The following is a 21,113-nucleotide window of genomic DNA, read 5'->3' on the forward strand; positions in this document are numbered from 1 at the left end:
ATTGGCACATCGAGGGTTGATATGAAACTAAATGCTGCCTGGAAGAAACAGCTGTGGGTGTGCACATTCTCCAGTTTACTCGAAGGGTAATCTTCATCTAATGCTACCCAACGTGGAACTGAATTTTACAGCTCCAAAGACTGTATTGCTTTAAAAAAAAAGTATATGGGGGCACCTGGGTGGCTCAGTCAGTTGCGCCTCTGACTCTTGGTTTCGGCTCAGGTCATGATCTCACGGTTCATGGGTTCGAGCCCTGTGTCAGGCTCTGTGCTGAGCGTGTGGAGCCTGCTTGGGATTCTCTCTCTCTCTCTCTCTCTCTCTCTCTCTGCTCCTCTCCTGCTCATGTGCACACACTCTCTCAAAATAAACAAATAAACACTAAAAAAGTATATATATTTGAAGTCTGGGAACATGAACGCCAAACTTACGCCAGTAGTTACCTCTGGGGAATATGTTGTATGTGGAAGGATGGGGTAGGGTATACGCCGAGGGGGTAGTAAGGAGCAACACTTGTATTTTACTCCAAATTATGATGCAATGCTCGATTCTGTTATGATGAGAACGTTCTCAGATGTTCCTTGTGGAAAAAAAAAATTTAATGAAATAAGAAAAAAAAAAAAAAAAGGCAGAAGGGGCCAAACAGGGTTGTTCGGTGGAATAAACAAGATCATAGATAGGAAGGTGTACCTCGTCCTCTGCAGACATAAACGTAATTATTATTCGTTGAGCCCTGATGAGGTGCCAGGTGCCATTTAGACATATTGTCTTATTAAGTTGACCAAATGACCCTGCCAGCTAAGTATTATTTGCCCATCTTCCAGAAGATGAGAGCCGGGGAACAGGTGGAGGTACACCTGAGTCCTCAGCCCGTGCATTTAAAGGTTAGTGAAATCACAGAGCAGTGTGAAATGGATTTCTCCTCCCAGAGGAAAGCAAAGAACCTCACTGGGGAGAATCTACCCTCCTTACCTAGGGATCCTCAGAGAGAGCCCTGCAGCATCTGTTCACGTTACTGGGGAGCAAAATGCCAGGTAAAGTGGAAATCCTACAACTCTGCCTCCCTGGAATGAGTCTGGGAAGGCAATCAATCCTCTCAGTGAGGGGGGACGGAGGTAGGTCCTGGCTGCCAAGGGGAGCAAGCCACCTTTCCAGTGGGAGCTTGGGGAAGACCCCAAACAGGGGGTCTTGGCGGTTCTGCCACCAAGGACCGTCCTGTAGCTACTGCCCAAGGGAAAACAGGGCTGGGGGCTCTGCATGGCAGGCAACCAGCAAGCTCACAGCCGCCTCTCCCAATGCTCAGATGAATTTATAGGCGCAGCTAGCCAGCCATAAACCACACACGTGTGGTTGTTGCTCCCCAAAGCTTGACTGTACTGAACTCAGGACTCAGCTTTTATAGCCAATTCTCTCTCCACTTCCCGCTTCCTCACCTGCCTTCCCCCTCAGCCAAAGGCAGATGGATGTCTTCAACCTCCACAGCCATCCCCCGTCATGAGAAGAAGTCCTGGCTGGAACTGCTCTCTGGGTGGTGCCAGTCTCAGCCCTGGGACCCCTGGATCTTGTGCTGGGGGGCTGTGCGCCCCTCCCTCCCTCAGCCTCCCTGAAAGTTCTGTGGGGTTCTTGCTGGCTCTCCCTCCCCCAGTCCCAAGCCTCCCAGACACCGGGTGGCAGATGGCCAAAGGCCCCCACCACACCGTGGGGGGTGTTTACCACCTCAGATTATATGGGGTGCCTGTGGCTGCAGACAGCCAGAGATTATTCTCAACCTTGATAGGATTCTAGGGGCGGGAGCCTTGAATTCAAGGGTCTTCTGGATTCCTCAACAGACTCTAGGCCCCTGGACCGGGTTAGAGTCACTACCTCCACCTTGTGGCCAGTTCTGGAACTGCACCCCAGGAAGGCCTGTTCCTGAACCGGTCTTGCTTGGCTCAGCAGGTGAGGAGGTCTGTGGGGCCTTAGAGATAGATGATTTCATTGATGAAGAGGAGGAGGAGGAGGAGGAGGAGGAGGAGGAGGAGGAGAAGGAGGAGGAGGAGGAAATGACTCAGAGAACCTGCAGTCACCTTCCTGTCTTCACTTTCTGCTCATATCACCTCTTCTGAGAGGCTCTCCCTGACCATCCTATTAGAAGTAACACCCACCCATCATCATTATCTACCCCTTTACTCGGCTTATTTATTTATTTATTTTTGTACTTATTCTCACCTAATGAATTACTAATTTTAAGAAAATGTGTTGACAGTGTAACCTCCACGAGGGCAGGGACTTTGTTTGGTTCACTGATGTTTCCTCTGTGGCTAAGAGTGCCGGGCAGGTGGTAGGTGCTCAATAAATAGAGTTAATAAGTGACTTCCTTACCTGCCCCTGTGCCCAGTGGTCTGCCAAGCCCTTGCCAAGGCCACGCATCCCTCTCCTGCAGGCCCCGCTCTGCCCCTGGTGCTGGGAACAATCCCTGGGTTGGTCTAGGAGATTTAAGGACCCCTGGGCTCAGCCCCAGTCAGCCTGTGCTGGTCTCACCCTCTTTGGCCAAGCCCCTGCCTCATTTCTCACCTTTGGTATCCGCATCCTTCTGTATCATTTCCTGTACCTGTGTGCCTGTGTAAGTCACAGCAGCTTCAGCTCACTGCCGGCTGGCCCATCGTGGGCCAGGCCATGGGGCGGGTGTTTTGTGTACACTGCATCTAATCTTCAGAGCCACCTGCAAGGTGGGTGTTAATTGCCCTCGTTTCTCAGATGAGAAGACAGTTGACAGAGATGAAGAGGTTTGCACGTGTGATTTGTGCCATCTCGGTGTTTCCTTTGCCCCCCATGATGCGAATGGGTGAAACAAATAAAGAAAATTCATGTGAAATCAGTTTAAAAGTGTTTCCACGGTGAGACATTTTAGAACGCAAGGTTCAACAAAGCAGGATTCTTCAGACAGGAACTTCTCAGAGCATTTAAAATACCCATGTTTTTTGCCCCCTTTGAGTGGGGAGGAGTGCACGGAGAGCACCGCGTTTCCAGACTTCCCTGACTTTGGAAGCCCCTTTCCAAGGAGCACCGTACAGGATGTGGCTTGGAAAACGATACCCGCAGCCCTCAAAGCATCCACTGTCCTGAGCACGAAAGTCTGGGGAGGGAAGAAAACGAGTCAGGCACCTCCAGGATGTATCTCTATCAAGGATGCCTCATTATCTCTATTTTCCAGATGGGGAAACTAAAGCTCAGAGAGCCAAAGCAAGTTACCCTAGGCTGCCCCACAGATACTTGAAGCCAGTGGAGAGTGACTGTTCTCCACGACGAAGAGCCGGTGGAAACCATTAGGAGGGTTCCTGGGAAACCGGAAAGCAGAAAGGAGTGGGGTGGGGGTGCGCCTGCGCCCCGGCCCCTGAGAGGCACCCCCAGCCCTGACAAGCAAGCGCCTGTGACCCCGCCTTGCACGCTCTCTCGGTCCACGTTCCTGGGAAGCTCTTGCAGTTTTAATTAAATGCTGCGTATGGCGGCTCATTAAGGAGAAAACAGTTGTTCTATTTCTAAGTAGCCTCAGGACTCCTTGCTATTTTTATTGCTCGAACAACATTGCAGAACATTTTATAGTGTTTGAACTTGGTATTGCCTCTGAGCCCGGCAGGACCTCCAGGCCCCGGGCTGAGAGACCACTGTCTCCGCTCCAAGGACACCTCCCTCATGCACCAAGAATCCGCCTTAGGCCCCACCTCCTCCCAGGCCTCGGGGACCCCCGCCCCCCCAGGGGCATCCCTCTTGTTACCAGAAGTTCTCATTCCTGGAAGTCTGCCTCTCTTCGGAGCTCTGATACACACCATGTGGCAGTTCTGTTCCCTGTTTGGTTTCTGGTGCTTTTCTGTGAAAAGAGTCTATTACCAACATTAGCTTATCCTTACACAGCATTTGCTGAGGGCCAGACACTGTTCTAAGCTCTTACCTCTATTAACTGGATGAATCCTCACAACAAACCTGTGAGGTATGTTCTATTGTTATCCCATTTAACAGATGGGGAAACTGAGGCCAAGAGGGGTCAGTCTCCTTGCCCCAGATCTTAAACTACTAATTGGTGAAGCCAGGATTCAAATGCAGGGAATCTGGTTCGAGAATCTGCTCTTGACCACTCTGCTACACCATCTGCTGATAAACTCCCAGGCTTGGCTGTGCTCTTATCAGCTGTCCCCTGACTCAGGGGCCGAGGTCCTGCCACCAAATCCCAGTCAGGTGCTGACGCCTTGGTTGGCTGCCTGCCTAGGTCTCTAGCCATCACCTGACCCTGGATTGCCATCACCTGCTTTGACATTGCCATTTTCCGAAGATGGTGGAGCAGCATCTCTCATGCCATATGCTCTTCTAGAACCTTCCCCCTCCCCCTCCTCCTTGAACCAGTGCAGATCTTTGTGACTATCTCGACCAATGGAGTATAGCTAAAGTGACACCATGTGGCTTTGGAGGCTAGGTAGTAAAAAAGTCATGCACTTCTGCCTTCTGTTTGGAGACTCGGCCACCATGCTGTGAAGAAGTCCAAACGGTGGGTGGAGAGACCCATATGGAGCTGAGGACTCAGCAGGCTCCTAGCTGACAGCCAGCACCAACTCCCCAGCCAGATGGGCCACTTGGAAAGTGATCCTCCCACCTCTAGTTGAGCAACCCAGCTAATGCGATGGGGAGCAGAGGCCAGCTGTCCCCACCAACCCCTGCCCAGATGGCGGCATCCTGAGCAAAATAAGTGATCACTGTTGTCTTAAGCCCCTAAGTTTTGAGGTGGCTTGTTATACAGCAAATGGATAACCAAGACACCTGCTGTGACTGTCTTACAAAGCACGGTGTGACTCTGGGTGGTCCTTTGGATGCAGCTTATTATAATACTGGCTTCTGTCTTATAGACCAGACCGCCCCCCCCCCCACCTGCTTCTCTGTCCCCGCAATTCCACAAAGTCCTTCCTACCAGAGAAAGTACAGTAGCCAATGCTTTTCTATCTGCCCATCTCACTGCGGGGAATGCGGCGCTGCTGGGCTGACCCCCGCCCCCGTCTTCCCGTTCAGCTGCCCCCTGTCCTTCCACCAACTGGGATCTAGTCTCCTCATGCCACACACCCAGGTTCCTAGGCAGTGAGGTCAACTCGTCAATTTTCTAGTTCACAAATTCTCACTCCAGCAATGCTATTTGCCTCTTTTATTGAGTTTTTAATTTCACTTATTTGCTTCGTTTATGGAAGCCCTATTTAGTTCTTTTGCAAACTGGTCAATTTTGGTAGTTCTTTGCTTCACCATACTTCCAGTGGCCCTTCAATCCTTGAAACACATCAGCCTTTTGTCCTGGGTGTCTGAAGATTATGATGCTTCTTATTTTTGGTGATTTGATTTCCAGTTGGTTGTTTCTGAGAATGCTTGCTCATGGTGGCTTGTTTCCTTGTGCGTTTGGTGATTTTAAACTGTGAACTCATGTTCTTCGCAATTTTATCTGTGAGAATGCTTTGAAATCTGTATTTAATATGTGTCCTTCATAAAAGACTTGTGTTTGTTTCTGCAAGGTTCCTAAGGGGACCATTAATCCAGAATGACTGGCAAATTTCACATAGGTTTATTAGATTAAATATGACTCTTCAAGAACATGCCACCACGGCCACATTTAGCTCTTTTCAGGTCCCCCAAGATCTCCTTTTCCTCTCTTTTTTTATATGTATATTTATTTTGAGAGAGGGCATGTGTGCACACATGAGTGGGGGAGGGACAGAGAGAGAGAGGGAGAGAGAGAGAATCCGAGGCAGGCTCCACGCTGTCAACACAGAGCTTGATGTGGGGTTCCATTTCATGAACTGTGGGATCATGACATGAGCTGAAATCAAGAGTCAGATGCTCAACCAACTGAGCCACCCAGGACTACCTCCTTTTCCTCTCTTCTAACAGTAGAAGTATTCTGGAAGAAAAATATGCCTCAAATCCCACTCCCATTCCAGTGCCTTAGGGCACTGGGTACCTGAGGAGGAGAAGAGGCTGCTAGAAATGGAGGAGTAAGAGTTAAACCAACCAAAGGAAACAAAAAGCACAGAATCCTATGATAAAGAACATTTTTGGTTTGCACCCATTGCAAGGAAAATATGTGACTAACAGCTAAAATTATTTTCCACATGATTTAACAGCTCTCACTGCCATAGCAATAAGTTGATCATAATTGAGTTTATTTTTCCTTAAAGGACATGCCTCAGCCTGAAAACAATTGGTTAACTTTACATATACAATTTATATATGTACATACATAAATACTTTAGTTACTGTAGACCCTCAAAAGCATTCTCAAAAAACTCTTGGCTTCAGCAGCACCTGGGGCTCAGTTGGTTAAGTGATAGACTCTTGGTTTTGGCTCAGGTCATGATATCATGGTTGCTGAGTTCAAGCCCTGCATCGGGTTCTGTGCTAGCAGTGTGGAGCCTGCTTGGGATTTTCTCTCTCCCTCCCGCTCCCTGCCCTTCTCCCCCCACCCCTCTCTCTCTCAAAATAAATAAACTTAAAAAAAACCTTTTGGCTTCAAATACCTTAACTCAGATCTTTCAGTGGTTCACCATTCTTACCCATCTGGCTTGTCTGCACATGTGTGATTTGACAGCCTCTGCATTATGGCTATGTATTAGTTATGCATTAGCCACAATTCATGCTACCTAACCAACTACCCCCAAACTCAGTGACTTTAAACCGTGAACATTGAAATAGCTGGGCTCAGCTGTCTGGGTCTTTTGGCCTCAGCTGGATTTACTCACCTCTCAGGAGGTGGGATGGCTATTGGCTGAGATGGGCTGGACTTGGCTAGGAGGACTGGGCTGACTTGGTTCGGCCCCACATATCTCTCATCCTCCATCAGTCTGGCCTGGGCATGTGCCCCGTGTGAGGGTAGAGGTTTAAGAGGCACTACTCCCAGCCTCCTTCATGTCTCCCCACAAATATCTCATTGGACAAGCTGAAAGTGAATCAAGGGATAGATCTTACTCCACCCAGGTCAGTACACACAACAAAGTTGTGTGGCAAAGGGTGTGAATAGAGGGAGATGTAACCAATTGCAGCTACATGATGTGATCTATCACAGCTCGTGTCAGGGCTTCCCTCTCATGGGGGGATGTCAGGTGGCTAGTCTAATGGGGCATTAGGGTCCTGCAGGCACTGGAACAGGGGTGGACAGGACTCTCCTCCCTCTTCCCTCAACTTTATTTGGTCTTTGGCTTCAGAGTTCAGGTGTCTCGCTCTCTCACTATGCACCTTCTCCTGGTGAGAACTGCTGGGAATACGATTTTAGAGTTTTCTGAGACCACCTAGGAAGGCGGCAGTCAGGCAGGATCCATCTCCCTGGGGCCAACAGGTCCACTCCCCAACTCAGGCCAGGGCAGCTGCTCAGGACTTTGGGCATGTTGCTAAAAATAACATGCGGCTAGAGTTCAGTCACTTAAAAACCGAACACCGTTTCTTTCCTGCATTAACTGAGGATACCTTAAATAGATGACCTGGAGAGAATCTATCAAATATTCCGTTTGTCAATACCATGCCAAGGAAAGGAGCATAAATCAGAGAGCAATTATGAGAAATTGTGCAGGGATGGTACAAAGCTCAAGGTCGGGGGGCCCAGGCCATCCACTTGCCTTCTGTGCAGCCAGAGCCCACGCGGGGGCTGGACACACCAGGTGTGTGCTTAACAAGTGACCACTGGCCATGGCTTCAAAAGCAAAGAGCAGGTTTGTGATGGTTTGGTGCAAAGAGAAGGGCGAGGTGGATGGAGCTTGAGAAAGATTAGAGGTAGGCCCTCAAGGGCCTTTGGTTTGAACACTTCATGCAGAGTATATTTGTCAGAACTATCTTGGGAGCCAGAGACAGAAACCTAACTAAAGGCGGCTTCAAAAGAATGAGAGATTTATTGCCTTGTGTAACCAAATTACTCAGAAGGCTAGCAAAGCAGCTGGCCTCAGGAATACCTGGAACCAAAGACATGGTCGTCAATAGCTCTGTTTCCTTCCCTCTCTTTCCTCTGCTTCCCACCTCAGTGTAAACTCTGATCTCATTGACCTTTTTATTTTGTGTTGTTGGTAGAGGGTAGGGAGTTGTTGAGAAACTGATCAATGACCAGCTCTGACAAGGAGTCTGTCTGGAAACTTTGTGACCAAAGAGGAGAGGGCTCTTTCTTCTGAGATCTTGTCTGACACTCATAGGGAAGGGTTGTGATTGGCCAGGTCTGTGTCATGTGATCAACCCTTGGACTTGGAGGTGTGGGGGCAGGAATGGGATCCATGATTAGCAGTCCTCACCAGAACCATGTGGTTCACGGGAAGCTTTCCAGAAGATGAGGATACTGTTTGGGGCAGAACAAACCATGCATATCCACCATAGGGGGCAAGTCATTCTAGAACAAGGGACTAGTACAAGCTTTGAAGGCAGGGTCCCACCTACACATCTTACCTGGCTTATTGGTGAAGAATGCAGGTACTCTTTTCCTGAGGGGAGGCTGGACTGAGGCTAGTGAAACATGAGTGGTGGAGTAAAGTAGCCAGAAATGATTATTTTCTTCAGTGTGCTAAGAAAAGTGTGCTGTACCAGGTGCTTAACAGGTATTCTCTCTTTGCAGTCTCACACTGACCACCTGAGGGATGTCTTCTTAGGACTCATTTTACAGATGGAGAGTGCTGAGGCACAGAAAAGGCACGTAGACAACCCAAGGTCATCCCCACTCATCTAATCATGCTGTGAAATCCTCTCTAAACCCCAGCAACCCATGATAGGTATCTATCCTAGAGAAATCAGGGCTTGTGTCTATAAAACAACACGCATAAGAACGTTCCCATAAGAATGTTCATCATGGCCCCAACTAGAAGCTAGCCAATATTTATCAATAATAGAACAGATACATACTTTGTGGCACATTCACACATGGCTACCATTCACACATACTACCCAGCACAGACAAGGAACAAACTATGGTTACACAAAACAACATAGATGAATCTCATAGATATTTGAGTGAAAGAAGCCAGACACAAAAGGAAACATACTGTATGAGTCAATTTATATGTTCAAGAATAGACAAAGGTAGTCTTGGTGACAAGGATCAGAACAGCAGTTACCACTGGGGTGGGTTGGAGACTGGGAAGGGGCACCAGGACCCCTGGGCAGGAGCATGCTGGGGGGCTGTATGGTTACACAGGCATATCCACAGATAAGAACCCAATAAGCTGCACACTTAAGACCTGTGTACTTTATTGTATGTATGCCATATCTCAATTTAAAAAGAAATAATGGTTCACAGGTTTGAGTGACTGAAGTTCCAAGCCCTTCCAACCGGCATTGTTCTTCATTTTGCTATTAATTATTTCAAACAAGAACCTGAGGATTCCCCATCTCATTGCAAAGTAGAAATCCATATTCATTTCTCAGTGTATCTCCCCGTAGATGTTTTAGTGATACTTCACTTGAGGGACACTCTGGGGTTCCATCTCCTCCTCACTTCAGCCCCCATATTCCAGCAAAGCAAGCTCTGAAGGTCCAAAGAGCCCTCCTCCTTCCCTGGGCTCGACCATCAGGGTCAAGTTGGGGTTGGGGATGCCAGCTCTTGGTGCACAATTCTCCTGAGCCAGGTGGCTCTTTTGTGGGGCGAGAGCTCCCTGGCAGAGCTGATGAGGGGATGCCTGGGAGAGGCAGGATGTGGAGAGATCAGTCCTTCCACAGCTTCTCCTCAAGGGGGACCATCAATAGAAATGTTTTCATAAAACAGTGTGGAGGTTCCTCAGAAAATTAAAAATAGACCTACCCTATGACCCAGCAATAGCACTGCTGGGAATTTATCCAAGGGATACAGGAGTACTGATGCATAGGGGCACTTGTACCCCAATGTTCATAGCAGCACTCTCAACAATAGCCAAATTATGGAAAGAGCCTAAATGTCCATCAACTGATGAATGGATAAAGAAATTGTGGTTTATATACACAATGGAATACTACGTGGCAATGAGAAAAAATGAAATATGGCCTTTTGTAGCAACGTGGATGGAACTGGAGAGTGTGATGCTAAGTGAAATAAGCCATACAGAGAAAGACAGATACCATATGGTTTCACTCTTATGTGGACCCTGAGAAACGTAACAGGAACCCGTGGGGGAGGGGGAGGAAAAAAGGAAAAAAAAAAAAAAAAAAAAAAAAAAGAGGTTAGAGTGGGAGAGAGCCAAAGCATAAGAGACTGTTAAAAACTGAGAACAAACTGAAGGTTGATGGGGGGTGGGAGGGAGGAGAGGGTGGGTGATGGGTATTGAGGAGGGCACCTTTTGGGATGAGCACTGGGTGTTTTATGGAAACCAATTTGGACAATAAATTTCATATATTATAAAAAAAAAAAAAAAAAAAAAAAGAAATGTTTTCATAGGAGTGCCTGGGTGGCTCAGTCAGTTGAGTGCCTGACTCTTGATTTGAGCTCAGGTCATGATCCCAGGGTTGTGGATTTGAGCCCCATATCAGGCTCCACGCTGAGCATGGAGCCAGACTAAGGTTCTCAATCTCTCTCTCTCTCTCTCTCTCTCTCTCTCTCCCCCTCCCCCCACCCCTCTCATGCATGCTCTCTCTCTAATTTAAATAAATAAATAAATAAATAAATAAATAAATAAATAAAACAAAAACCCCAAACATCTTCATAGAAGGTAGTGGAGCCAGACACAGGACCATATCTAAAGTGGCCAGACACAGTGGGAAAGAGGCTGTCTTGGGCTGCATCACAGGCAGGCTAGTTCTTTACTAACCCCCTGGGTGAATTTGATCCTCCTCATTTCAACTTCCTCACCAGTAAAATGGACCCCAAATAACTACTCATAGCATTATCTTGAGTTAGATATCAAAAGGAGATGGGGCATCTGGGTAGCTCAGTTAGTTAGGCGTCTGACTCTGGATTTTGGCTCAGGTCATGATCTCATGGTTTGTGAGATTGAGCCCTACCTTGGGCTCTGCAATGTCAGTGCAGAGCCTGCTTGGGATTCTCTCTCTCCCTCGAAATAAATGAGTAAACTTTTAAAAAAAGAAATCAAAGCAGATTTTGCATAAGGTCTAATCTAGTTCATATACTATGTTTTGTGTGGACAAAAACAATGAACCCTTCTTCAAGACATTTTAGTGTTATAAACTAGAAATTTATCTTAATATACTCATTTTCTTAGAAAAAAATACATCCTATCTGTCATGAAATGGTCAGATTAAGCTTTCAAATCTACAAGGTCTCTAAAGCGACAGGTAACTGATAGGCTTGTGCAGTGTACAACCTGAACAACCATATTAATATCCTTGCTTGATATGAAGCACTATGAAAATATAGGAGGTTTGCCTTAGTTTTTCTGTCCAGGAGACTTAAATGAGCTCCCTTACTCTTGCATGGAATTGTTCTTGCTATAGGCTAAATTGTGTCTCCCCCCCACCCCCATCCACCCCCACAACAAATTACTATGTTGAAGCCCTATTTAGAGATGAGGTCTTTGGGAGACAATTAAGTTTGGATGAGGCCATCATAATGGGCTTAGTGCCCTTAGGAGAAGAGGAGGAGACATCAGGGCTCTCTCTGCCATGTGAGGATATAGCAAGAAGGTGGCAGTCTGCAAGCCAGGAAGAAGGCTCTGTCACTAGGAACCAACAGTTCCTGATCTTGGACTTCCAGGACCTGTAAGAAATAAATTCCTGTTGTTTAAGCTACCCCAGTCTATGGCATTTTTGTTATGGCAGCCTATGCTGAGTATGACAGGTTTTGGTATGAAGTGGGATGTTACTACAACAAATACCTAAAAATGTGGAGGGGACTTTGGAGCTGGGTGATGGGAGGTCCTTGAAGAGTTTTGAGATGCATTTCAGAAATATAGGTGATTCTGGTGATGCCTCAAACAGAAGTGAGGAGCATGTCCATGGAAACCGGAGCATTCCTTGTTAGGGAATGGCAAAGGACTTGGCTGAACGGTCCTCTCAGATCTTGTGGAAGGTAGAACTTTTGAGGGATGAAGCTGGATACTTAGCTGAGGTGATGTCTAAGCAGAACATTGAAAGAGTGGTAATTGTTCAGCAAAAAGGAACCAGAACTGGAAGACTGGGAAATTTCTCAGCCTGTCCATATTGCAACAACTGAGACATCTTGTTCTGAAAAGAACACTAATATGGCTGAATAGCCATCTGATGAAGAGATCACGAATGGACTCATGGGCTTACTAGCCATTTCAGCAGAAGGGAGGAGCAGAGATGGGATTACACCACAATGACACAGACAGCTTGACCTAAAGGGGACAGGGAAGATAACATGAAGTGGAAGGAAGCTGTTGGACTTCTTAGATGCTCTTACAGGACCACATCATTGAGCTATTGATGTGAGCATGCACTATTCATCAAGAAGAGGGAAGTTGGACCTGGAGGCAATCCAGAGACTACCAGGGCCACTGTCTCATTTTCAATAGGCCAGACAGTCCCTGACCTGAGGCCTAGGGCCCAGGACTGCCCTGCAGACATGTGGGGCTGGGAACTACCTGTGGAAGATTGGGGGCAGGGCTGCCCAGAGGCTTGGGGACATGACTCCCTCTCAGCAGACCTGCAAAGGTGGGACCCCCATCCCAGTGGGTCCAGAAGGTAGAGCAATGAACCAAAGAGCATCATTCTCAAGTTTTAAGATCTTGTGAAGTTTTCCTTGCTTGACTTGTTTGGGACCCATCACCCTTCCTTCTTTCCTGTTTCCCCATTTTGCAATGGGAGTGTGTCCCCTGGATTCACAGGTGAACAGATGGAGAGGGAATCATACCTGAGTCTCACCCGTGTCTGGTATAGATACTCAGATGAAACTTTGGATTTTAAAGTTTAAAGTTGATGCTGAAATTAATTAAGGTTCTTAGGGCTGTTGGGATGGAATGGATTATTTTGCATGTGAGAGGGATAGAAGTTTAGGGAGACAAGAGGTAGAATGCCATGGATTGAATAGTTGTGTCCCTTCCAAATTCATATGTTGAAGCCCTAAGGTGGTGGTATTTATAGGCGAGGCCTCAGGGAGGTGATGAGGTCATGAGGGTGGGGCCCCACTATGAGATTAGTGCCCTTATAAGAAGAGTAAGAGACAGCAGAGCGCTCTCTCTGCAGGATGAGGACACAGCCCAAGAAGACTGTGTATAAGACAGGAAGGAGGCTCTCCTTAGAACCCGGGCATGCTGGCATCCTGATCTCAGACTTCCAGCTTCCAGAACTGTTAAGAAATAAATTTCCACTATTTAAGCCACCAAATCTATGGCATTGTGTTAGTTAGCCCTAGCTAAGACAGTTCTCATTATTTGTTAAAGTGACTCTTCCTGAAGAGTATACTGATAACTGCTTAAGTTATTATCCCTCTCAGGCACATGTGAATTCTAGTCTAAACCCAAGTCCCCAAGAATGAAGTGTCCACATTGGCCCTCTGAGTAGTGTTACAGTCAGTGGGCAGATGTATTTGAGGAAGAGGGGGACCTGCCACTCCCTGAGACAGCTTCCCTTGCACACCATACCTCCCAGCAAACACTCTCTTTGCCCACATCTTAAAATGGTCTTGGCTCTGGGTCCTAAAAGCCTGCCTCTGGGAAGGAGCCTGATCCCACAGGAGGCAAGGATGCTTAAGTCCCTGAAGCAGGTTTCCATCTTTGCTGCCTCCCTCTGACTATAAAATTAGGCCTGCCTGTTACAAAGGAGCCATATGGCAGGTGGGAGGAGTGGAGAGTGGGCTCTGACCCCTCCAAGGACACCTGGCATAGAGACAATAAGGCAAGTCATCTGATGGGTTTCCACATATTTCCTTCCCTTGTTGTTTCTGCTTTAGCACTGGGGAGGAAAAAGAGACATTCTGGGAATGCAAGCGGGTCCCACTAGAGGAAAAGCTGGCCCTTGTAGGGGCTGGGTCCCTGGGGAATCCATGCTCTCTGGAGCTCTGTGGGGCTTCCTGGCCAGGGATCGGCCAAGCCTCTTCAGTTCCCTGTTCATTTGGCATCTTCCATGTGTCCCACAGTGTGTGGGCTACAGGGAGACAAAGATGCACAGGAAAACACCCCCCACCACTGCTGGGGGCCCACAACCTGCTGTGGAAGTTGGGCTCATAGATCATTCCCAAAGGATGTAAGGAGGCCTGTGGGAGACATGACAGAAACACAGGTGCTGAGGGAATGCAGAAGAGCTTGAGGAACTCCTTCTCGATGCTCAGGGAGGGCTCCCAACAGTATAGGTCAGAGTTCACAAGGCAAAGGATGGGGTGGGTACTGACAAGCAGCATGGGGCTGGGTTTGGCACCCAGGCAGGGCCAAGGACCTTGAGCTATTTGGAGTTTACCCACAGGGGTGTTGGGAGTCATAAGAAGGTTTTTAGCAAAGGAAGGGGGTAACTTCCATGAAGAATGGCATGCACTCACCTGAAACCTGGGCTACCCCAGGAAAGAGCAGCAATGGTCTCAGCCCTTGGACCCTCCACCTTAAGGCCTGGCTTCCTCGGATGTGGCTGGTGACTAGGGACTTGCAAGTCAACTCTAACCCTGGACAGTGTTCTGTGTGGGTGTAGGCCCACGTCTGCTATAGATTCTTAGATACCTTCAAGTAATTCTGGAAGATACCTTCAAGTCATTCTGGAAACCTTTAGTGCAGCCCCTCCAGTCATGACTTATGTACTGAGAGGTTAACCTCAGCTGGAGAAGAAGACGGGGAGCCCCAGGATGGGGAACAAAGCCTGCCCACACTAAGAGGAGGGTGAAGGGGAGGGATGCAGGAGGGTAGGACCAAGTGCATCTTTGGGCATGAGGTCAATGTCAAGAGGGTACAGCAGCTTGGTAAAGGCCAATGTTGGTCATCTAGGGACCAAGCAGGGGTATGGGCATGTCTCCAGGGTAATGGCCCTCAGTTCTCTGCTTATTTACCTTTGGAATTGATTTAGGCTTACTGTGTTGGTACCTAACCCAGTTTTGGTGCCTGTTGGCACTACCCTTTTGTGGGGAAGGGACAGTATCTCCCCTAAAGAGAGTGTTCTTATACTCCTTTTCAGTCTTACCCAGAGTGTGGAGTCCTCAGACACCCAGAACTCTGAAGGTAGTTCCTAGATTACAGAGGGGAACATCGTTCTCTCCCTGGGCCTCATTTTCCTAGATCCCAGGCACAAAGGGGCTGTTTTCCAGGCAGGAGCTTTCAGCATGGGAACCAAGATGGCATTATCACAATGAGGCTGGTACAGGGTAGGGAGGAAAGGGGCCAGACCACCCTGAGGAGGAGTGTCCCTGTGAGCCAGATTGGCCATTTGCCTATAATCCTTTGCATTTTTTTTTTCTTATCATATCCTTGAGCTTCCAGTAAAGCCTTGTTTGACTGTCCCAGTCTAGGAAAGGATGAAAGAAAATGTGGCCTGATTGGAAAACTGCCTTAAAGGAGCCATGGTGCTCCCAAGGTCAGCCAAGTGGTGGTGGTGGTAATGATGGGGAGAACTCAAGGGAGGGTGACTCGGGGGGCAAGAGGGGAGCCTTGGGTCTCACTGCCTTTCCTCCCCTGGTAACTTGCTCTCTTGCAGACCTGGGCCTGGGGCGGATCCAAGTTGGTTTAATGGGACATCAATGGTTCTTTTGTAATCTTAACTCATGGGACTCCAGAAACAGGTGAACCTCAAAAGAAGAAACCATTAGTTCATACTGAGGAAGCAGCAGAGTTCCCCCACCTACCCACCAACCAGAACTGGGTCCTAGGTGGGGCAGGGGTGAAATGCAAGAGGCCGAAGGGCTTCATCCATGACTATACCAAGTCAGGGTCTTAGGCTGTGGAACAAGGCTTTCACGTTCCTTTAAATGTCTACAGGAAAATATACACACACACATGAAGAAGCCCAGGCAACAGACTCTCTCAAGGGAACTTGATGCTGTCTTCTCTGCTCCATTCCCAAAAAAACAGAGCTGCACAAAGGGACTTGGACTTCCCAACAGTCTTGCAAACAGATGAGCTTGACTTTAACTCCATTACCAGGGCTAATCTGTCCCAACTCCTGCCTGATTCACACAGGAAATGGGCTCATTCATTATGGATGGTGTGTGCACTTTGCTGCCTCCTCCAGAGGAATCCGTTAAGCCTTGTGCAGTGACACTTCCCTTAAGCAAAGGGAAGGGGCTAAGACATGTCTCCCAGGAAAAGGTCTGGCCTGAAGGAGAAATAGCTAAGGTGATTCCTCTCCACCTGTACCCCCACCCCCACCCAGTGGGCAGCTGCTCTGTGCCTTTCACTGCCCCGCTCACTGCCCCTGTGGGTGACCCTATGCCTGTGGCATCATCTTCCTGGACAGCTTGGAAGCCATTTTGTCCACAGCCCTCCTTGGTCACAGGCTGGAGAACAGGGAGTCTCAGGGAATGGCTCTGGAGGGATTAGTTCTAAGGCAGTGGCTCTCAGCCTTCAGGGCACAGCAGAATCTTCTCAAGGGCTTGTCAAAATTCAGACTGCTGTACCCTACTCCCGGAGCTTCTGACTCACAGGTCGAGGTGGGCCCCAGGATTTCATTTCTCTTTTTTTTTTTTTTTTTTTCAACGTTCATTTATTTTTGGGACAGAGAGAGACAGAGCATGAACGGGGGAGGGGCAGAGAGAGGGAGACACAGAATTGGAAACAGGCTCCAGGCTCTGAGCCATCAGCCCAGAGCCTGACGCAGGGCTCGAACTCCCGGACCGCGAGATCGTGACCTGGCTGAAGTCGGCCGCTTAACCGACTGCGCCACCCAGGCGCCCCCCCAGGATTTCATTTCTAACAAGCCTCCCTGTGATGTTGATGTTGATGCTGCTGGTCCAAAGACCACACTTTGAGAAACATTGGTCTGGCTCCTGGCACCAGAGCTACTCTGCAACCTTCCTCACAGGGAATGCTGGAAAAGTACATGCGTTTCTTCCTCTTAGATGCCTTTTTTCCAGTCACCACCTTCTGCTGTGCTTTATTTGCCTGTCTGTCTGCCCTCCAATACTGTCTGTCCCTAGAGAACAGGACAAGTGTCTTCGGATACTTATGGATTCCCAAGAGAAGACTTAGCTGTGCTCCAACTGCTGGAGAGCAGTGGCTCTGTCTCCAGAAGGAAGGGCTGTTACTTTGTAATTCTAGAGACTGCTATCTTGTTTGGGTTTTCAGAAGGAGAATGACTCACGGATTATTGTGTGATTAAAAAATTACATCAAGAGAATGAGAAGACGAGTCACAGACTGGGAGAAAATACTTGCAAGAGACACATCTGACAAAAGATTGTTATCTAAAATATACAAAGAACTCTTCAAGCTCAACAATAGGCAAATAACCCAATTTAAAAAATGGGCCAAAGACCTTACCAGACACCCTACCAAAGAAAATACAGATGGCAAGAGAGATGTGGAAGGATGCCCCACCTCATATGTCATCAGGGAAATGCAAGTTAAAGCAACGAGCTAGCCCCGCACAGCTATTGGAATAACCACGAGCCAGAGCACTGACAGCACCAAATGCTGATGTGGACGGGGAGCAACGGGAACTCTCATACATTGCTGGTGGGAATGCAAAACTGTAGTCTCTTTGGAAGACAGTTTAGCGGTTTCTGACAAAACTAAACACACTCTGACCATCCAGTCCAGTAATTGTTCTCATTGGTATTTACCCAACAGAGTTGAAAACTTATAAAAGTCTGCACATGGATGTTTACAGCAGCTTTATTCATATTCGGCAAAACACAGAAACAACCAAGACACCCTTCCATAGGGGGATGGATAAACAAACTGTGGCACATCCAGACAATGGAATGTTATGTAGTGCTAGAAAGAAATGGTGCGGCAAGCCATGAAAAGACATGAGGGAACCTTAAATGTATCATATTACTAAGTGAAAGAAGCCAATCTGAAAAGGTTCTCTACTGTATGTTTCCAACTATATGATATTTTGGAAAGGGTAAAACTATGGAGATAATAAAAAGATGAGGGGTTGCCAGGGATGAATAGGCAGAGCACAGAGGATTGTTTTAGTTAGGGCAGTGAAAATGGTCTCTATGATACCATCATGATGGATACATGTCGTTACACATTTGTACAAACCCAAAGAATGTACACAACACTGAGAGTGAACCCTAATGTAAACTATGGACTTTGGGAGATAATGATGTATCAATGTAAGTTCATCAGATGTAACAAATGTACCACTTGGTGAGTGATGTTCACAATGGGGAGGCTGTGCATGTGTGAGGGCAGTAGGTGTCTGGGAAATTTCTGTGCCTTCACTTTAATTTTGCCACGAACCTAAAACTGTTCTAAAAAATTAAGTTAAAAAAAAAAAAACAATGGAAAAAAAGACTATTCCTTTGACTAAAGCACCCTCTTTAAAGATATTAACTCTGCTATCCCACACCCCTACTGAAATCCTCAAATGGGTTTAGCTAATAGCATTTCTGCGTGCCCAGTGCTGCTGGAAGAGCTTTACATATACAGATTTATTTAGGCCTCACAACAGCCACGTGATGTGGATCCTATTTATTATCCCTGTTCCCATACAGAGAAACTAAGGCAGAGGGAGGTTAATTATCATATTCAAGGTCACTTGTCTAATTAGTGGGGCTGACATTCACCTCTGGCAGACTAATTCTGGGATTTGGGGTCTTGACCTCTAGGAAGGTTGTACCACCTGTTATGGACGCTTTGAAGACGGTCAAAAGATGGAGTCTTATTTATTTACTCACTTTGTTCTAAAGAAGATTTGAGGGAACTGCTACCTGATTTTCTTATCCAGAGCTTAAATTGCCTGAAAACGTTACGTTTAATTAAATTTGTGCTAGAAACACAATACAAAACATAAGCTTGAGCACATGGGCTTACCAAAAAAAAAAAAAAAAAAAAAAAAAAAAGTGTCATCAAAGTAGACGTGATCAATGGCTTCTGAGATTTTCTGTTCATATTGGTTTCTCACTGATTACCGGCAGGCACGCAGCAGCAGGTGCCAAAAGGAGAGGGAAAATTTATGGGGGAAAACTTTAAATACAGAACATTCTATTCATTACCCTGATTTCTTCTGTGCATTGGGAAGAGAGCTGCATGATTCGATTTTAGTGGAGGAACCCCTTGGCACTGCTCTCAGAACCCCTGGATTCCTTATCAGTGGCGCCTGAAGCTTCTGGACTAGAGTGCGTTTCAGGACCATCAGAGGAGCTGAGCCCCCTCCCCCCCCCCCCCCCCCCCATCCAGCCTTGCTGAGTCAGCATCTTTAGGGCCTTTCTAGTTTTTCAAAAAGGTACCACAGGTAATCCCAATGTGAAGCCAGGGTTGAGAGCCACTGGGAAGGTCCTTCCAAATTTCAAAGTTCTGATTCTTGGTCTGAAATCCCTCAGTTTTCTAACATCTTGTGATTGTATTCCCCTCCTGCAGCCCCACAGTCCTGGCCCTGCCTTTCCTGGGGATGGTGCTGGGTTGGCTTGGAATTTAATCACCTCCTTGGAAGCAGAGCCTAGCTCCCCAGGGGGCTGCTGGTTCACCACCCACCCCCCCCCCATGCAAGGCCAGTGGTTTTATTTATGATTTCTGATTTTATTTATTTCCCTGCCTCAAAGCTGTTCTTCTGCATACAGAGAACTCTGCTGCCTACTGCCTGCTGCCTGCACAGCCAGGACTGCTGTGAGCTGGGCCGCGATGGATGGCAGAGTTCGCCCATCGCATTGGCTGAGAAGCTGGTCCCCTTCCTGGGGGTGATTGATGTGACACGGCAAGGCCCTACCTGCACCCGAACGTCTCCCCATGAGCTTTCCCAGCACAAGGCTTTGGGATGGATGGGGCAACACAGGCCTTGACTGCAGGGGGCTCCTAGAAAGTTCTGCCCTAACTCGGAGGACTCGGCTCTACCTATTTTCCCTTCTGCCTCAGGACCAGCTCAGCCAGGGTCTGTTTCTAATGCATGCTTACCCCCTCCCTTTTATTGCCGGGGACCAATTTGGAGGACACAGCCCTTGGGAGGATGTCTGCATTGGAGACCACAAAGAGGGGGTAGGGAGGGGACCATCATCTGTACCTCATCTCTATTTGTCATATTTTCTACCTCACTTGACAGCCACACCATTCTGCCCGCTTCCCTCCCCCGCCCCCTACCAGGGTCCTGCCAAGTCCATGGTGTCTCAGTCTGTATCTAAATGGGAAAACAGAAATCAATTCAAGTGCACAATGGAGGCAATGTATTGCAGGCCCTGGTTACACAGATGTTGGAGGAGCCAAGAGCCAAATGGAGCAGTGAAGTAATTCAGAAATTAGCAAACCTCCAGGAGCCACTGCCAGCCCCGGAGCTGGACAGAGAAAGGGAAGGGGGGCTACTGACAGAGCCTGGGGAGCTGGGGTCACCTGGGACAGCTGGGACCGTGATGGCCACCAGAGGAGGAGCTGGGCCATAGCTGCTCCAGGCAGGGAGAGAGGGGCCATCCCCTGCTGCTTCTTTCCCGACCCTGCACTCCCCTCCGGGGAGACAGAACCCAGTAGACACAGACACGGAGTCTGGGGAAGGCAGCCGGCAGCGATGAGATGCAAGGGAGAGGCGGGGCAGGGATTTGAGAACAACAGGCCCAAGACCAACACAGTGGGATCCCCAGACCACCCTGTGCTGAGACCTCGAGGCCCCCTGGCCAAGCCCACTGCCATTTCAGGGTGGAGCCAAGATCTCCGCCTACTGCCCCAAGGATGGGACCCTGTGGAGGGCCTCCCCCAGGGTAGGATATGTCGGGCTTCTGGCCCTGGCCCCCTTCTTGAAGAGCAAGAGCTCCTTTGACACTTGAAGGCAGGTGGCTAAAGAGAGAGGGCTGATTGTGGTAATGGGGACTCACTGACCTTTTCTTTCCCAACTCCACCCTGCGGGTCGCTGTGGGAGAGACAACGCGACGCGCTCACCAATCCATCTCCTCCACCTGAGCACGTGGCAAGGCGGAATCTCCCAGCATCCCCTGTTCTGCGGCGCGGGCCACGTGACCAGTCCCGGCCAATGGCGTGTGGGCAGGAGTGCGGTGGGTGTCTTACAGTCCAAGATCCTTCAAAGCACGTGTGAGTTCCGCCGCATCATCTTTCCCTGCCACCGCCAACCTGGATGTTGACACGTGTTGACATGATGCCGGAGGATAGAAGCAGCAGAATCTCTAGCGAGAAT

General features: G+C 48.3%; 1 long non-coding RNA gene across 2 annotated transcripts; it reads right to left on the bottom strand.

Moving 5' to 3' along the window:
• Positions 1-2,367: 2,367 nt before the first annotated feature.
• Positions 2,368-20,888, bottom strand: LOC123608334. 2 transcript variants are annotated; one of them, XR_006717193.1, is made up of 3 exons: positions 20,801-20,888; positions 3,752-3,857; positions 2,368-3,112 (listed from the first exon to the last, which is right to left on the bottom strand). It is a non-coding gene; the product is annotated as an uncharacterized LOC123608334 (long non-coding RNA). The 2 variants fall into 2 exon arrangements; XR_006717194.1 differs by having other exon boundaries at positions 3,752-3,844; positions 20,801-20,886.
• Between the last annotated feature and the right edge of the window lie 225 nt (positions 20,889-21,113).

This window comes from Leopardus geoffroyi, chromosome B2 (genome assembly GCF_018350155.1).
Source record: "Leopardus geoffroyi isolate Oge1 chromosome B2, O.geoffroyi_Oge1_pat1.0, whole genome shotgun sequence".
Lineage (NCBI taxonomy): Eukaryota > Metazoa > Chordata > Mammalia > Carnivora > Felidae > Leopardus > Leopardus geoffroyi.